Raw genomic sequence first — 19,176 nt, forward strand, 5'->3', positions numbered from 1 at the left:
TTTCTGCTGCAAGATTGAATTTTCCTACCTATATTTCACAGTCTGATTGTGAGGAAAGAGTTGCAGAGAATTAAAAGACAAGAGAAACAGTTAATTCATTGGAAAAGTGCTTTGCTTTTTGTGTGTGTGTTTTTTAAAGAAAACAAAAAACTTAGAAATTGGAAGATTAGGAGAAATAAAAAGGCAAACATTTGTTAAATCATTTTTCCCTTGAGAATATCAATGCTTATTACAAATTGGTCTTTCTTTATAAAAAAAGAATATCCTTTTTGCTGTACTTGCTAAGTTGATTTATTATAATTCTGTTTAGAATTTTGAGAAATCCACAAAACAATGGCCTAGTTTACAATGCTACAATTTAGAATTCCAAAGAGCCATTTGATTTTCCTGAAATATAAACAGGTGCAGCCAAGAAAAAGAACACAGAGCACACGTCAAACTTTTGCTGAACTAATTGTTCAAAGGAGTATTTGGATGGCAAGACACATGGTCTTTAAAATCTATTTAAAGATTGCTTACATGCAGCCTATTCCTTTTTCTTTCTTAATGAGATTTGGCACCTTCCAAGCACATTCATTGGGTAAGCAGCAGCTAGTTCAATGTTTTTTGTCAGAGGAAAATCAAATTGTATTACAGCTTAGCATCTCTCATAGCAACCTCAGAATTGGCATTGGCATGGAACTCAATATCAAAAGAGGTCATTTGTCTAATTCTAATAACAACCTCTATAGGATCAACACAACTTATAAATATGCAATGAAGAAATGGATCACCTCTTTGAGAAGGAGTGTAATGGGAAGCAAAGCATAAGAAAATTCACCCTTGGTAACTATCTATTATATTTAATAGAAACTAGAAAATGTTTCATCTTACTCATTATTATTAAGGAAAGCTCATGATAAAATACCTTCTGATTCTATGTATGCAATTATATTGTGGAACATTTAAGTTCCTTATATGCTGATGTATAGTAGACTTTTTGCTGTTCCAATATAAACCCCAAATTAGTATTCGATGAGTACTTAGGAAAACGTGATTCAAATAAATATCTTCCCATTTTTCACCTTCATATCGCCCTCCCCTCTTTTCAGGCATAAAGTGGGAGAGAAGTAAAGAAAATATTTAATCACATTTCTCTGCTTGGGAGATCAGTTTCCTTCACCTCTAAAAATAGGGGGTGGGCCAAAATGATCCCTAAATTTTCTCAGCTTGATATTTCATGAATTATTGAGGGAAATTTGGCACAAGTAAACCCACAGTATATAACAGCTTTATTATCACATCCCAAAAACTTGGAAATAGTATTGTATAAAACAGAAGGTAACTCCAGGCAATACATGATTCTTTCAAATGGTTCAATGGTTCATGTCTTAGTCAAGAAAATTGTTCATTTAGAGCAGGACCAGGAGGTCATTATATACTTCAACAACAATATTATATGATGACCAGTTCTGATGGATCTGGCCATCCTCAGCAACGAGATCAACCAAATCATTTCCAATGGAGCAGTAATGAACTGAACCAGCTACGCCCAGAGAAAGAACTCTGGGAGATGACTAAAAACCATTACATTGAATTCCCAATCCCTATATTTATGCCCACCTGCATTTTTGATTTCCTTCACAAGCTAATTGTACAATATTTCAAAGTCTGATTCTTTTTGTACAGCAAAATAACGTTTTGGTCATGTATACTTATTTTGTGTATCTAATTTATATTTTAATGTATTTAACATCTACTGGTCATCCTGCCATCTAGGGGAGGGGGTAGGGGGGTAAGAGGTGAAAAATTGGAACAAGAGGTTTGGCAATTGTTAATGCTGTAAAGTTACCCATGCATATAACCTGTAAATAAAAGGCTATTAAATTAAAAAAAAAGAAAATTGTTCATTTATAAGTTTTATTCAATGAATAGTGGCTCAAAAGGTCTTATTTTAATTGGACATCCTACTCTGAGAATCACTGAATCATGGAAGGCTTAGAAAAGAATCTTAGAGGTCACTAATATTGGAGCAAATGCTATATTTGAAGTCAGGGAGGCTTAATTCAAAGTATGATTTTGCCTCTTCATATGTGTGGCACACATATATACAAGTTATTGAAATCCTCTGTGTCTCAGTTTCCTTTTCAGTAGAATGAAAACTGTTAGATCAGTAGACTTTAGAGACCTTCCAAATTGAAATTTATAAACTTAAACCTCATCTTAATTAATAGCTTTATTTTATACCTTCTATTAGAACTTACCTGGGAAACTTGATGATGGCACAGTAAATAGAGTAGACATTCAATGTCAGTGTTGTTATAAGTGTCTAATATTATTGCTACAATGAAGGGGGCATCATAGAGTATGTCAGATAATTCAGAATGACGATGATTTTTCTTGAAACATTGAAGTTACTTCTCAGGATCTTATCTCAGATTTTGAAAAGATATTGTCTTGCACTTCTAATTGAAATCATGAATTAATTTTTCTAGGGGAAAAATAACCATATGATGTTTTCTATTTGTTCTTGTGCCCATGTATTGTTTCATTTATTATTACTACATGTCATAGATGAGAACCCTGCTTGTAACAGCACATATCACAAAATGTCCATTATATATTTTGCCCAGGACATTCTTTTTTTGGTTTTCTTTCAATTAAAGCTTTTTATTTACAAATCATATACATGGGTAATTTTTCAACAGTGACCTTTGCAAAAGCTACCGTTCCAAATTCTCTCCTAATCCCCCTGCCCCCTCCCTCCCCTAGATGGCAGGTAGTCCAATACATTAAATATATCAAAATACATATTAAATACAATATATCTATACATATTTATATAGTTATCTTGCTGCACAAGAAAAATCAGATTAAGAAGGAAGACAGAAAATATAAAAGAAAACAAAATACAAGCAAACAACAACAGAGAGTAAGAATGCTATGTTATGGTCCACACTCAGTTCTCATGTCCTCTCTCTGGGTGTAGATGGCTCTTTTCATCACTGAACAAGTGGAACTAGTTTGAATCATCTCATTGGTGAAGAGAGCCATGCAAGATATTCTTTAAATCCTTCCTGAAAGATTTGGGTACTAAAAGGGGGTGAAATTCTTATAACTTTCCTCCAGCTGTCACAGCATTGTTTAGATAGTATTGGATTACCTGGCTATTCCATTAAAGAAACATAACTCTTTTTATGCAACTAAATCCATTCCTTTTGTGTTCATGCATATTTTAATGCAGTTTATGAAGTTTCTCTAGTGTAACTTTCTGTTGGTTTTAAAATCTACTTACACACAATGTGAATATGGTGTGAAGAAGAAATGAGTTTCAATCTTTCCTCAGATGTTTACTATCAGTGTAACTCTGGATAAGAATCTCAACTTCTTTGCCTCAGTTTCTATAATAGGGTGATAATAGTAACATCTATCGCAAGGTTTTTTTTTTTTTTTTTGGTTGTTATTTTGTTTTGTTTTGTGTTTTTAGAAAAACCAAGTGCCTTAACATATGGGAAATTATTGTTAAACTTTAAAGCACTCTGAAGTACTATTTAGTGTTCTTTACATGTCTATCTACATAGATTTTTTTTTTCCTAATTCTCAGAATTAGGTTTTCCATGTTTGGCACTAATTAGCAATTTCTCTATCCACCTCCAAATCTTAGTATAAGGAGAGATGGTCATTTGTACAGATTATAGAAGTAATTTTTATCATGAAAAATGGCTTATCTTCCTTGCTAAATTGTAATCATCTCTAGAACACTAATATTAGCTTCTTCAATGTAGCACATGGCTTAAATATATAATATCCTGAGAAAGACATTTGATCATACATAAAATAATGATTTTTTCATGAAATAAGTGAGTGATTAGAATGGAGTCCACCTTTATTCTTCACAGTTTATGACCTAAGTTATTTTTGTGGAGGTTATTGAGCTCCCTGTAATAGGCCTGACTTCACATAATTTAGGCTTGAAAAGTGATGTCTAATAAGCATTATTTGTCACAGTTGATTCATGAAGGCGGGTGAAATATTTACTCTACAAATTGTTTTCATTATAAATGCATACGAACTGAAAATTCTCACAAAGGGATTTGGGTCCCCAGGTTTATTAAAAGCAATGAGTGCATGCAAACAACACGTTTTAATATTCTCTCTTGCTAAAAAAAAAAAATGCTGTCATCTATAATATATTGAGGGTAAATATTTCTGCATGAATTGTAGTATACTTTATATCATTATAGCAAGTTTTATGTTTTGCAAATGATATTGACCCTGCTTATGCCTCATCTTGATAGGAAGGTGACCATAATTTTTTTTATAGGTTCTCTTATTCCATTAAGCTAACAAGGTTTTGACTGTATGTTCTGTAATCCATTGACTTGGCAACATTCCACCTAAATTGAAGAATCATCACCACTTGGGATTATTGCGTGATGAATCCTTCCACCAGAGTGTACCATAATGATCATGAAGCCAAGTGATACTCTTTATATTAAGTAGGATAATTCAGAATGACAGTGATTTTTCTTGAAACATTGAAGTTACTTCTCAGGATCTTATATCAGATTTTGAAAAGATATTGTCTTGCATTTCTAATGCAATCTGAAGGCAGAAATCTGTACCAAAAGATATCTTACAAGGATTTTGAGAAGGGAGGAAGGGAGGGAGGGAAGGAAAAAGAGAGGAAAGAAAGAAAATTTTATATATTGCTTAAGTTTCATAAGTAAAATACATTCTCTTCTGGACCAAACGGTTCTGTCATGACCTCATTTTGTTGGGAAACAGGACAATGCTAATTTGTCTAGAAGACTTTTTTTTTAACTCCTGCCTTATATATTTTGTATGGCACTAAGCAGGTCATTTGACCTACATCCTCATCATATTCCATGTTAATAATATCTAACTCATGGCTTTGGTGTGAGAATAAATGTAATAATACATGTAAAATGCACCATAAACTTAAAAAGGGCTATATAAATATTAGTTATTTCTATTAATTATTATAATTGTTCATCCTAGTTTTGTTTCAAGTTTTATACACTACTTCTAGTTAGACTTTTTGTAACCAACTATAGAAATCTAATCTCACTGTCATATGACAGTGTTTCCAAGACATCAGTCATTACAATTAGGAAGGAACATACAAATTCGAAGTTTTGGTGGGGAGTCTGTTGTGAGGGCTAGCAGACACTCATCTATTTCCCTCCTCTCCCCAACATTAATCTATTCATGATAATAAACAATACCTTTCAGGTACGATCATATTAGATGCTACACTATTATAGTAAATAATTGGAATTAGAGGAAGTCTAAATGAGCCTGGAAAATTACATAGTTCTGGTACACAATCAGAAATGCTTTTTTGTTTTAGATTTTAATAAAATGCCCCTTTCCCTCTGTCATAATGCTTTCCTATTTGAATCAATAGAAGTATGTGAAGAATTGTCACACAAATAAACAGGGCACAAAAATCACAAAACTAATTTGCATGGCTCCAATTGGTATAACTTAAAGCAATTGGTGGAAGTTCCAAAGAGAAGAAAAAGTTTTGTTTGTTTGTTTTTTATACAGGATGGCTTCCTAATAACTTTTTAAAATGCAGTAGACTACTTTGGAAGTTGATGGTTTAACCTGGCTGAATTTTTTAGGAAAAAAAGCTGTTATGAACGTAGAGGTGATTCTTATTCAGGTGTGGATTGGGCATTGATGATCGTCGATGTCCTGTCCAACTGAATTATTAGCATTTTGGCATAATGAAAATCATTTAAGATATACTCTTTTACATTGTTTAAAAGTAGATTCTGATAGTAATAATACATTACGATAATTTGTGTGTTTTGGGATAATATTTTGCGTTATTTTTAATTAGGACGGCTCCTTTATTTAATTAAATTAGAAATAGAATAGCATAAAATCTGTCATGTGTAAGTAACTTTACTCTTATTGACTCAATAATGTTAATTGACATCCTGAGTCTAGTCTGGGAATTGATCCAGACATGTGAGGAGTTAAAACATATTTACCAGCCATTCAATCTTTAGGTATTAAAACAACAAACAACAACAGCACTAATCACAACTACACCTACTTTGAGCAATAAATGATGGAGAAATGTCACAAGAAAATTAATCTTTTACTCTTTTTAAAGGAAAGCTTAATAAAAGTATGTAAACCTTATAAATAAATCATTTTCAAGTGAAAAATAGATTGATAAACTTAGCATATCAAATGCATCTGAATGAATGCAATAACAGGCAGTTTCCAAAAGCCAGAAGGAACCTCAAGAGGCCATTTCTAGTCCATTCTTTTTTTTCAGGCAAAAACAAAGTTGGGCTATTAGGATCTATAAACATGATTCCCATAAGACTCAATCATGTTCTGTGTCTAATGGAGAATGATCTCACAGCTGCTGCATGATATAATCATATTGTATATCTCAGGATGAGACTTGTCTAAAAAGATATGGAAAATAATCTCCCACTACACCCTGACTGGGTATTTAATTCCTTAAAAATCAATGTTGACATTTGGTGCCAATCAAGAAATATGGCAAAGAGCTCAAATATGAGCAAAACATTGGGCTGGTTCTTTATTTAGTCCATGCTTTTTTTTTTTTTTTTTTTTTTATTCTCCAGGCAAAATCTCCCTTAGGCAAGTAGACAGTACAGTGTGTTTTAAGGAATACTAAAAAGTAATTTACCTATAAAAATATTTGTCTATAGACTGAAATCCTAATGATTAGGATCCCTATTATGAGTGAAGTACTGTTTTCCTGTGGCCTGCTGTCAAGATACATGTATGTATGCTAGGAAGAGTGATTTTTTTTTCTGTTTGGTTTCTTTAAGCTAGTGTACTTTAGGAGAGAGAATGTGACATCCGAGGAAGAAATGGGATAAAGTGAGAGGGGAAGCATTACCCTTGAAATCAGAGAAACTGGCTTTAAATCTCACTTGGATATGGTGTGATCTTGGGAAGGCCACTTGATCTTTCCAGAATCAGTTTCCTTTTCTGTAAAACAATGGGATAGGATTAAGTCAGAGATTTTTAAACTTCTTTTGCATCATGGATCCTTTTAGCATTCTGGTGAAATCTATGAATCTCTTTTCAGAATAATGCTTTTAAATTATTATTATGTTAATTATTGAAGGAAATGCTAAATTCACTTACAGATTAGTGCAAAATATAATTTTATGCATCATTTTTCTTCCTTCAAATCTCTCTGTAGTTAAGGATTCCCTAGACTACTTATTAAGAATTCCCCAAACAGATGGCATCTAGAGGAATAAGAATTTATATAGAACCATATGCCAGATACTATGTTAAGTACTTTAAAGTATTATCTTATTGATTGTCATTTTATTGTTGAGAAAACTTAGGTAAGCACAAGTAAGGGACTTGGCCAAGATCACACAGGTAATAAGCATCTGAGTTTGGATTTGTTCTCATGTCTTCCTGAGTCCATGCTTAGCACTCTATCCACTAGTTTATTCTACTACATGTAATTTTCTGTTATCCCTTCTGGTGATTTATGTATGATTCCACAAATTGTGTTCATGTGTCAGCATCAAGTTCAGATTTTATATTTGAACCAATAATCAAGTGAATTTGAATCAGTTTTATACTTGGATTTCAATTTCTTCAAATATGCAATGAGGGGATGGTACTAAATGGCTTCTGAAGTCTTTTCCAGTTCTATAGCTATAATCCCTATGATGTAATGGACAAATCCCATTCATTGTCAAGAGATAGAATAGACTAGGAAGCATTCCTTGATGGAAAGGATGATTTCAAAAAATCCTTGAAAATCTTATATGAACTGATGCCAAGTGAAATGAGCAGACCAGCAAAACATTATACGCAACATCAGCAATAGTGTATGATGATTAATTATGAATGACTAAACCCTACTCAGCAAGACAATAATCTAAGACAAGTACAGTGGACTCATGGGGTCAAATTTTAGCTATATTTAGCTAAAGAAATGATGGTCTCTGAATGTAATTAGAAACTTTTATTTAATTACCTTATTTTTTCTCACTTTTTTTTTTAATGTTTTCTTTCACAACTGGGATTGATATGGAAAAATTTTACATGATAGCGCATCTATAAATTATATGAAATTGCCTTAATGTCTTCAGAAGAGTGGAGGGAGGAATGGAAGAAGTCAAAATTCTGTAAAAATGTCCTTAACACATAATTCAGTCAAAAAAAATACAATTAAAAAAAAGAGTTGGAATTTCTATAGATATATCCATTTCCCTGCCCACAAATCCACACAGTTCTCCTCAACAACAAAAAAACTTCTCAAAAGCTGTTTTTCTCTGGATAGCATAAGAACCACATTTTCAAGCAGAGTATAGTGTTACAATGCAAGAGTTTCAGGACTTTCAAATTCACGGTGCATCAAAGTCATTAAACATCTGTTTAGACAAAAACAAACCAACAAACAAACACAAGATTATAGTCTTTATTAGTGGAGGAGGCCTTAAAGTTAATCTTGAGAAGTTTTTTTGTTGTTGTTGTTGTTGTTGTTGTTGTTGTTGTTTGCTTGTTTTTTTGTTTTTTGTTTTTCTTCTTATAGGTAAAGATAGAATGACTTGGAAAAAGGTAGAAAAATTCTGAATAGTAGAGAGGAACATGGTCCCTCCTACTTCAAATCTAGTTCCATTAAGGCAATCAATGCAATATAAGTCAACTATTTGTTAGACATGTCAGTCTCTACCCAGATAATGAACTGTTAAGTCTTAACATGGGTTAACATTATGAGGTCATTCAATAAAGATATCATAAATAACAAAAAGATCCTAAGAAAATATTAATACAAAAATCTCATTTTAGTAAGGAATGACTTTATCCTAAGGTGAACTAATTTGGGCTGAATCCAGCATTTCAGTGTCCTCTTCTCTAAACTGAAAATGAGTTTTCTTTGTGATTCTACTTACTAAAACCAAACTATCACTGTGTTTAGTTTTGGACAAACTATTTTAGGAAGGATATTAGTGAATTGAGTATAATGGCAAACTCTTGAGATGATCCCATATGCAGATCCACCAGTAGAATTGGTGATGCTGTGGTTAGAAAAGAAAAGAATTGGGTACATTATGATAGCATCATGCCTGAATTGTTCTTCCTTTCTCAATGTCATCAAATAAATAAAATTTCCAAAGTAGAGAACTTCCAAAGAGAGCTTCCTTAGTGTCAGGGATTATTTTAAAGGCTTACTATCAAAATCCAAACAGTCTCTGAACTCAAGTGACTCAAAAGTGCTTTCTGAGTATCGCTGCAATAATAACCCCCCCCCGAATCCCTATCTTTATCAATAGATTTTATCATCCTTTTACTCTGATCATTAGTTGTCTGTTTCTAATGCTTAATTATTATTATTATTTTTATTTTGAGGAATAGATACCCCAGAGATATTGTATCATAAAAAGAAATTTTTAGTAAGACTGAGAGATAGCCATATTGAGATATTTCTGACTTTTTTTTTCTTCAGATCCTGAATGATCAAATTTCTGTCCTTCCATACTGACAAAGACCTAAATACAAATGTACATAAAATTTCACTTTGATGCAATTTGTCTTGGCCTTTCTGTAATTTCAAGAAGTTATGTCTTAATTTGGGAGTGGACCTATTTTAGTAGTGTAAGATGATGAAAGATAATAGCCAAGATTATTATGCTTCAGACAGATGATTTTATATTAGACATGGCAAGAAAGACAAGAACAAATGGTAAGATGAGTATAGAAACCTGCTGATCTAGTCATCAACGGAGGGGGAAAGGTGAGTTTCTGGCATTTTTTTCAAAGCTACAGTACCAGGTCAGCTTTACCAGTCAATTAATTTCTTTCTTCTTTTCCTTTTTTAAAGTGAAGGAGAACATTGGGAGAAAGAACAAAAGACAAAATAATAATGAGTGAATTGTAAAGTGAGGAACACTAAAAATGATGCATTGCGTTTCTAATTTGAGGAAGAATGGATTTGAGGGTGTGATGTTGGGCAGAAAAGTGACTTCAAATTTTTGAAGAAATGTCTTTCTTATTTATTATTTTTTTAAATGACTTTTAAAAGAGTAAATTTTCTCTGGCAATTTAGCTCCAAAAGTTGTTCCCACCAGTAGCAATGGGTAGAAGTTGAGCAGAAGAAAAAAAATAGACTGGGGTGTTTTCTTGTTGGAAATGGGATGCAGTGACTAGAAAGAAGACTTTCCCTTATTAGAAATCTTTGAGCAGAGGCTGGGTTAATTTTTTGGATATGGATAGTATAGATTACTTTCATTTATGGATTGTTTTATATAATTATTGAATTCCTTTCCAATCTGAGAGTCTGAGATAGAACTATCAAGTATAAGTGAAGAAAAAAAAAAAAAGGCAAACAAATGAACATGCTACCCAACCTTAAATGCGTATTGATTGTCTTTTATGCTAATATTCTTGGGAACCCAAACATTTCAACTCCCTGTTGAAAAGGAGCACCCAACAACTGAGAATGACACAATTAGCAGTTAATTTAAGATAACCAAAATGTATCAGCCCTAGTCAAGTGAACAGTTTTATTTTTTTGTTACTGTTATAGGGAATTCCAATGTATGAGTCATTTAAAAGCCAATCTGGTTGGTACAGTGCGTGCTGTTTGATTGCTTTCTCCCTGTGCCAGCAAGCACATTTACTCGCTAATGTTTCACATCTGTTCTTTGTAATTTAGTGATTATGGGTAGGCCTCTGTGTCCTGCTTGTTGATTTGAAAAGGGCAATAGGAGGCTTTATTTACATGAGATGCATCTCAAGTTTAGAGATAGTAATGGCTGGAACTCTCTGGGTGTTTGCTATCTCCTCATCATGAGTGGTTCTCAATTAAGGAAGAATAAACATCCCCAAGTCTGTGGCTCAGTGACTGGCAGCTATCGGCTTGGACACAGAGGGCAGGCCTGATCTCTGGCAAATGTGCCATTTGTCTCCAAATCCTTCCTGCTGTGTGTGTACTTGTGGATTTCTGTCCAAAAGCAGGCCTGTCTGGTTCTGTGAGATATTGGGCATGGTATAGGAGTAGGCAAATGTACACCTTAGCAGGATTGCATAGTCACTCTGTAAGTGATTATCGGAAGTTTCTTGAGTGACTGTTCATTTTCAAATGTTTGGATCTATAGAAATGAGGGCCAATGTAATACAATGGAAAGCATTCTGGCTTTGATGTCAGGAAATAGGTTCAAATCTCACATAAAAATTACTAGGGAAAGGCAAGGAAAAAACAAACAGATTTATTAATTGAAAACTATTAACCAACAGTATACAAAACCTTAGAAACACAAGTAAAAGCAAAGAATGATAGTCTTTGCCCTTAAGAACCTTCCATTTGAATGGAGTAAGAAAACCTACAAAAGGCAACTGAGGATGGCAATGGAGGAAAGACGGGGAAGAAACATTTATTAAGCACATATTATGCATATACCAGGCAAGGCACTAAGTGCTTAATAAATAGACTGTCTTTGATCCCCAAAATCCTGTGCTATAGATGATGTTATTTTTAACAATTTTGTAGCAAAGAAAACTGAGTGAGACAAGTTAAGTGACTTGCCCGGGGTTATATTGCTAAAAATATCTGAACCTGAATTTGAACTAGGGTCTTTTCAAGTCATGAACCAGTTTTATATACGGCACTATCTAGCTACCTAAAAGTAGGAGTCAGGACTTGATGAAAGTACACAGTGTACTTTGAATCTGGAAATCAAGAACAAGCCCAGTAGAGGAATAAAATCTAGCGAGGGTGTCTTCACAAAATGGTCTCCAGAAGGAACTCACCAATGGGAAAAGGAGGCTGAGCTTTGTTTACTTCATCCAAAGAATCAGAGGTTGGAATAGATGACAGTTGAGGTTATTTCCATCTCTTGATTTATGTATTTTGGCCTTTCAATGATGAAAATACCTTTTAATCTCCCAAGCAGAGATTTTAACAGAGTCCCATATCTTTTGAATAAGGTTCTAGATGAGGTAAGGTTAGGGAAAGCTTAAGGTAATCTCTCTGGAGAAAGGAAAAGTGGAAAGTCCTTTTCTTTACTCTAATTTCCTGTGGATGAGAAATCCATTCTTGTCTAAAGAAACGAAGAAGAGAAGCTCTAAAAACACAACTACAATTGCCTCTGGGAATCTCCATCACAACAAAGCAATCAACTAATTAAACCCTATAATTCCTACCTCAATTCATATCCTTCATATCTTTCACTCTGGGGAGGGGAAATGAGATTGACATATAGAGTGAGTGAAAGAAACCATTGTGTAGATTTGATCATTGCTCTAATACTAGAAAAATGGGAATTAAAGGAGACAATAACAGCTATAAATTTGATCTCAATATGCACAACAGTGGGGAAAGATGAAAGTTCTAGATGTGAAAGGCCTATATGTTTCATAACAATTTTAGATCTGACTCCAAGACAACATGCAAGGCAAATGAAAAACTGGACTGACAACAGATTGTCATCAGACAAGGAAATTTAATGTTCACAAACATGGAAGTTGTACATTTTTATTGATGTCAAGATCGATTGGTTACTACCTATGTGTATACTAAACATGGGATGGAGTATGCCATGGGAAATAAATTGAGCTCTGAAATGTTAGTGTTTCACAATATCAATAAGCATGTTGAAGTACCCTTGCATGAGGGTGCTATCTTAGGAAAAGAGAAAAACATTAAGTCAGGCTCTGAATTCATTAAAGAAACAAGGGCTATATCTTGGATCATTACATAACAGATCCCATTTGGGAAACTTAAAAAATTTAGACTATCCAGACTTACACAACTTGTGTGTGTCAGAGATGGGACTCAATTGCCAATCTTCCAAGCAATTCTCTCTATTCAATCAAAATGCCTCCCTAAATATCTACCTTGTTGGAACATAGTATCACTTGACTTTCACCTTAGGGATTTACAGTGCTATCCTGTGAAACCTTCTGAGAATCTGAAAAGGTAGCGGAGGATTCACTGAAAGGTCCCTAAATAAGAGTCTATTTAATGAGGGAATCAATCAATGAACAAAGTATTTATGAATACGTAGTAACAATAACATCTATTAATTCTCAATGTTTGCTATACAGTTTAAAAGTATCATTACAGACAAAGTAGCATCATACAAAGTAGGAAGGAAGGAAAATATATTAGCAAAATAATCCCATCAGATTGGACTTGGCAGAGATTTTATTTGTGCTAAAATGAAAATAAATTCATGTATTATAAAGAAACAAAACCAGTAAATACTTTTATGCTGTCATGGACTTTGCTGGTCCCCACTCATCATGTATAGTCCTACATGCAGCTCCCCAAACTGTCCATAGAGGATAGACAAATGTTTTGCCTTTGCCTCTTGTTTTTGTTTGTGTCAATATTTCCTAGCTTCCCATCCAGCCCTCCAGCTGTCCATCTGTTATCCTTGGCTCATACTACATGACCAGTTTACTCCCTTTATTCTGTCATACATTAATAATATTTTGAGACACTTTTCACTTGCATGTCATCACTAGCTGAATTGTAAGGAAAATATAAACTCATCAGGGTCTTTCCACTGTTCCCTTCATTATCATTATCTCTATTTTTTCCAGTGTTCTGGATTTTTTTTTTTTTTTTTTTAAGATTTGTAGGCATGTTATCAATGGGAGAGAATTGTTAGCTTTGGTGAAAGGGAATGGTTTCAGATTGTGGAATGTAATTTGTGATTCCCCAGTCTCTCTTTCCTTGATTGACTTCTGAAAAAGAATATCCTTCTAGAATACGGGATTTGGAATAATGAAGCCCTGGGTTCAGTTGCTGCCTATTATTAACTGTGTCTGTGTTATAAGGAAGAGGTAAAAATAACTAAAAGGATAGATCAACAGAAAAATTAGTAAATATAATAAGTCTTGGAGCATAAAAATTTAGTATGTATGCATGTTTACATTCATGAATATATACATTCATAACCCTAGTCATATGTTTATGCATATAGTTTATATAATTTCCAAGTAACTTAAGTATGGTAAGCAATGAGATTGATATGATGGCAAGTTGTTAACTTGGAAGAAGGATTTCCTGGTTCTGAACCTTATCTTTGCCGTAAACTAGCTTTTTCACTTGGTAATTGAATAAACCTTTCTCAGAGTACATTTGTTCACCTAGAAAATGAAAATAACCATAGGATCTAGTTGAGGTTATTGATTTAAGGATCAAGTAAGAATATCAGAATATACATTCATATATACACATTCATGTATATGCAAATATCGATATATGCAAATGTGTACATATGAAGACATATATAATGAATGTGTTTATATAACTCTGAAAATCTTAAAATTCTATATTAGCATTAGCTACTACTATAAAATAATTTTGCCATTTTTAAAATGGACTTGTGATTTCACGAGTGAATGGAGTTTCTTATGGGAAAAAAAACTCGCTATACAAGAGCCCTTCTCTGCACCTTTTTTAAAAAAATAAATCTGCCCAATATGTGATTGCCTGTTCTCTATCTTATTCAGTTATGGGTTCCTTGGGCAGGGACACTAAAATATTTGCATCTTTTAATCTTCCCAGCACATAACACAATGCCTGGCACATAGTAAGTGCTTAATAAATATTTATTGGTTACTTGATGTGCCTAGGAGCACTGAGATATTAGTTACCTTGTCCAGTGTCATTTGGCCAGAATAGTTCCCAAAAAGAAAACTCACCATATTGCTTCTCATAACATTCATTTAATGAATAATTGTTGAATTGAGCAAAAATTCTCAGAATTTGGTTTTGAAGACATGATTTTGGACGTATCAGGACAAAATCCTAAAGACAGGGGATATGAAACAGTCACACGAATACTCAAACCATTGATGTCTTGTGATGTGATTTTTTTAAAGAAAATCCAGACATTTTCTCATGATGCCGATGTATTTCACACACACACACACACACACATACACATCCATACTATTTCACCTTTGATTTATTTATCAATGTGAATTAAATCTTAGCATGTTATATAAGATTATATTTTCTCAAGTCAGAGACAGAATGATAGAATAAAGGCAGATACTCACCTGCTCTCTCTCCCAAACTCCTACAAAGACCTTTAAATAATGTAGGCAGGAAAGGTCTGTCATACCTAGGTGAGAGAGGAGCATAATCCAAGACTCAAGAGAATAATAAAAGGGAAATAAGAAAGGGGAATCATAAAGGATTTAACAAGGTTAAACTCTCTCTCCATATATGTGTGTGTGTATTATATAATATATATATGAATGTATATATTATAATATATATGCATATATATGTGTATATATATATATATATATATAATAGAGACTGTGTCACAGGTGTGAAATGAATACAAAGGGATGATATAAAAATATCAAAAATATGAGAGAGGAATGTGGGAGAAAGGGAAAAGAGAAAAGTAAAATGGGTTAAAATATCTCACATGAGACAAGAAAAAGCTTTTATGTTATAGAGGCAAAAGGAGGAGGTAAGGGGAATGAGTGAATGTTAGTCTTATAAGAGTTGACTCAAAGAGGGAATAGCATCCACACTCATTTTGGTATAGAAATTCTTTTTATTCTACAAGAAAGTAAGAAAAGAAGGGGAGTAAAAAAAAGGGTTAAAGTTTACAGAAGGGAGGACATAATGGGTAGTCAGAAGCAAAATCTTTTTAAGGAGGGACAGGGTGAAAAGAAAGCAAATAGAATGAAGGAAGCAATAGGGTGGATAGAAGGGAAGAGTTAGCAGTATTAACTGTAAAAAAAAAATGAATTGTTTCTCTGATAAAGGCCTCGTTTCTCAAACATAGAGAACTGTTGACTAATAAAAATAAGAGCCATTTCCCAATGTATAAATGATAAATGAATTGTTTCCTGATGAATTAATCAAATATGCATATAGCTTTTCAAAGTTCTAATTCATTATTTATTGAAAAAATTCAAATTAAAACCACATAGAGTACTACCTTATACCTGTTAGGCTGGCCAATGGGACAGAAAAAAAAAGAAATTAATATATGAAGGAAGGGGTGTGGGGGAAATGAGATTGTTGGTGAAGCTGTGAAGTAATTCACCCATTTCATAAAGGAATTTTAAACTATGCTACAAGGACTATAAACCCTGCACACCTTTTGATCTAGCAATATCACTACTAAGTCTGAATCAAAAAAGCAATTAAAAAAATAAAATTATATATTTGATTATACTAGATTATAAGATTATATATGTGTGTATATAAATAAAATTTATATATATAAGTACATAAATACATACATACATACATACACACACATTCATTTTGGGGACAAAAAATGAAAATTGAGGATGCCTATACCTTGGAGAATGATTGAATAAATTATGGTATGTAATTATATTGTTATAAGAAATGATGACCAGTGTGCTCTTGGAGGGGGAAAAAACAAACCTGAAAATGGTTCCAGGAGTTGATGAAAAATGAAATGTACTTTGTACAAGTAACAGCACTACTTTAAGATTATCTGCTGTGAATGACGTAGAAATTCTGAGCAATACAATGATGTAAGATAACTCTAAGGGACTAGGGGAAAAAATGGTTATCCATACCTGGAGAAAGAATTGATGTTGTTTGAATGCAAATTGAAGCATCTTTTTAAAACTTTATTTTTCTAGGGTACTTCTTTTTAGTCTGTGCTTTCTTTCATAGCATGACTGGTATGCATATATATTTTTATGAGTGGACATATATAACTTGTATCAAATTGCTTCCCTTCTCAATAAAAGATCTATAGGGAGAGATGAAGGAAGAAAATCTAGAATTCAATATTAAAAGTGAATGTTAAAAATTATTAGTATATGTAACAGGAAAAATAAAATAGTAAATAAATTAAGGGGGAGAAAATTCTATTTTTCTCTGAGGAAAACAACTAGACCTTCTCCTTCCTTTGAACCCTTAAACCATCCTCCATGTAGAACAAATATATTATATGTATTTCACAAACATTTAATCTAAGTGTGTCAATTGGAGTGCAGAACAGATGAAGGGAGGATAGAATCAAATTGTCATAGCAAAAATATGATTACTTTACTAAATTATTCATTTGTAATTTTTCAGAGGGAGAAATAATATATTATTTACATATTTTAGTAATTAAGAGGTAGGACAATGAATTGGCCCTAGAGTCATCAAAGTCTGGGTTCAAATGTTGCCTCACACATATTGACTGTGGTATTGGGGGTAATTTATTTAAGCTCTCAATTCCTGTAACAAATATTCAAAACTATAAGTTGATAAAGTGGTGCTGATATGCATACCAATGTATGGAGTGTTTTCACATCTGGGAGTTACCTGCATTGCCAAAATTATAACTATTGCAATCCAAAATATGTCTATCTCTTTCTGTCTCTTCCTCTCAGTCTCTCAGTCTCTCTCTCATTCTCCTCCTCTACCTCTATGCTCCCTTTCTTCCCCCTGCCTCTCCTCCCTCTCCCCTTTCTCTTTTTCCATTTCCCCCCTCATGCTTGTCTTCTCCCTTTGTCTTTGCTTTTTATTCTCCATCTTTCTCCCTCTCCTTCTTGTAATTATTCATTAACCCATCAATATTATATATATTTATGTATATATATAATGTATGTATAGAGATACATATATGCATACATGCATCAAATCAATATGTCTGGACGTAGATCACATAAATCAATAGATGGCCCTTTAATGCCCTTTACAGTTCTAAATCTATGATACTTTAATCTATTTATCTTTTCTAAACCTATCTAGCATGTATCCCTGCTACAGTCCAAGATTCAAAGACTAGTGCTTAGAAGACTGTTCTTTCTTAGCCTTAATATCTATGTGTGTTGTTTGATAATTATAGAATGCATTCTTTCTAATCCTCACAACACTAGCTTATATTGCTGTAATAATGAATCAGCTATGTTATTATACAGAAATAAATCACTCCCTTGACCTTGTATTTTTGTTTCTATGAAAAACTTCATGGGTTAGACTGGTGTTAATGTCATTTATTATTATACATGTATAGGTAAGTTCATTAATACATCAATGCAAAAAAGCTAAATCCCTCCTTTTGCCATTAAGTATTATCCACAAAAAAGCACAAAGATATTTAAAGTCAAAATGGACTTTTAAATGGAAACTAGCATATCATCAATTTTTTGCCAAAAACTCTACATAGAGTCCTACAGTCCCTCCTACAAGGTTTAAGGGTACAGTTTATTATAGAGTGTCTAATTTAATATGTATCATTAGTGTTTCTGCTTCCAGTTTATGACACTTTTAAGAAGAGGAATGATGATTCTGGATATTGAAGTTCATTTTTAGAAATGTAGATGTGAACCTGTTGTCTGGGAGGATTGGGACAATTCTCCGAAATTGGTCTGTGAGATGTCAGGGTTCATACTGATCACAAAGTGATAATCAAATTGTTCTGTTCTTTGTCTCTACTCCAGAAATAGCTGCAGTATCAAAGATTCCCATTCCTGTTTGGAGTCAATAAGGATTTTGTTTGGGATATATTGAGTTTAATTTGATAATGAAGAAAGAAACAAGAAAACTCTTTGCCATGTAAGTATGAAGCTCTCCCTCCCTCAGATGTAATATTTTACCTATTTTTTCCTCTTGTAAAATATACTTTTTATGGACTTTGTTTATGAAAATTTAATATATTTTAAAGATTCTCAAATAATTAAAATCATCTTGTTTCTTTTACTCGGACCTGTAGGACTCCTATTAAATGCATTAAATTTTAGAATAAATCTGTATGCTAGTGAATTTCCTTGCTTCATATATTTACTATTCATATATCTTGGATTGGCTAGTCAATCACTGCATTATTTATAAGTAAGCCAAAGTAAGAGTATTTGTGAAAGAAAATGTGTCTATAAATATTCTTGAAATAGATTACTGTATGTGATTAGAATGATGTGCTCTTTTTTAGCTTACTATCACAGTCTAGTAAGCAATAATTCAGTCCATAAAGTATACTCATTTTACTGGCTGATCAGTATTAAAAGCATTGAATTTGTTGTCAGAGGATTTGGATTGTGTTACTGAATTGTTCATTTACTATGCATTTGATGTTGGGCTCCTGGATCCTTATTTTCCTTACCAGGAAAATGTGGATATTGAGCTATAGGAGTTCTAATGTTTCATCCTTATCTAAAGCTATGATCCTAGAAGTCATAAGCCAGAGAGTTTCT

At 33.0% G+C, this 19,176-nt stretch overlaps 1 protein-coding gene across 1 annotated transcript in view; it reads left to right on the top strand.

Annotated features, from left to right (window-relative positions):
- Window positions 1-19,176, top strand: part of PCDH15 (protocadherin related 15) — a 2,067,151-nt gene that overhangs the window by 317,819 nt on the left and 1,730,156 nt on the right. The window contains exon 2 of the mRNA XM_031956966.1: window positions 18,427-18,541. The gene's annotated coding sequence lies outside the window, so the exon portion shown is untranslated. The remainder of the gene's footprint in view (window positions 1-18,426; window positions 18,542-19,176) is intronic.

The sequence above is a fragment of the Sarcophilus harrisii genome, chromosome 2 (genome assembly GCF_902635505.1).
Source record: "Sarcophilus harrisii chromosome 2, mSarHar1.11, whole genome shotgun sequence".
NCBI lineage: Eukaryota > Metazoa > Chordata > Mammalia > Dasyuromorphia > Dasyuridae > Sarcophilus > Sarcophilus harrisii.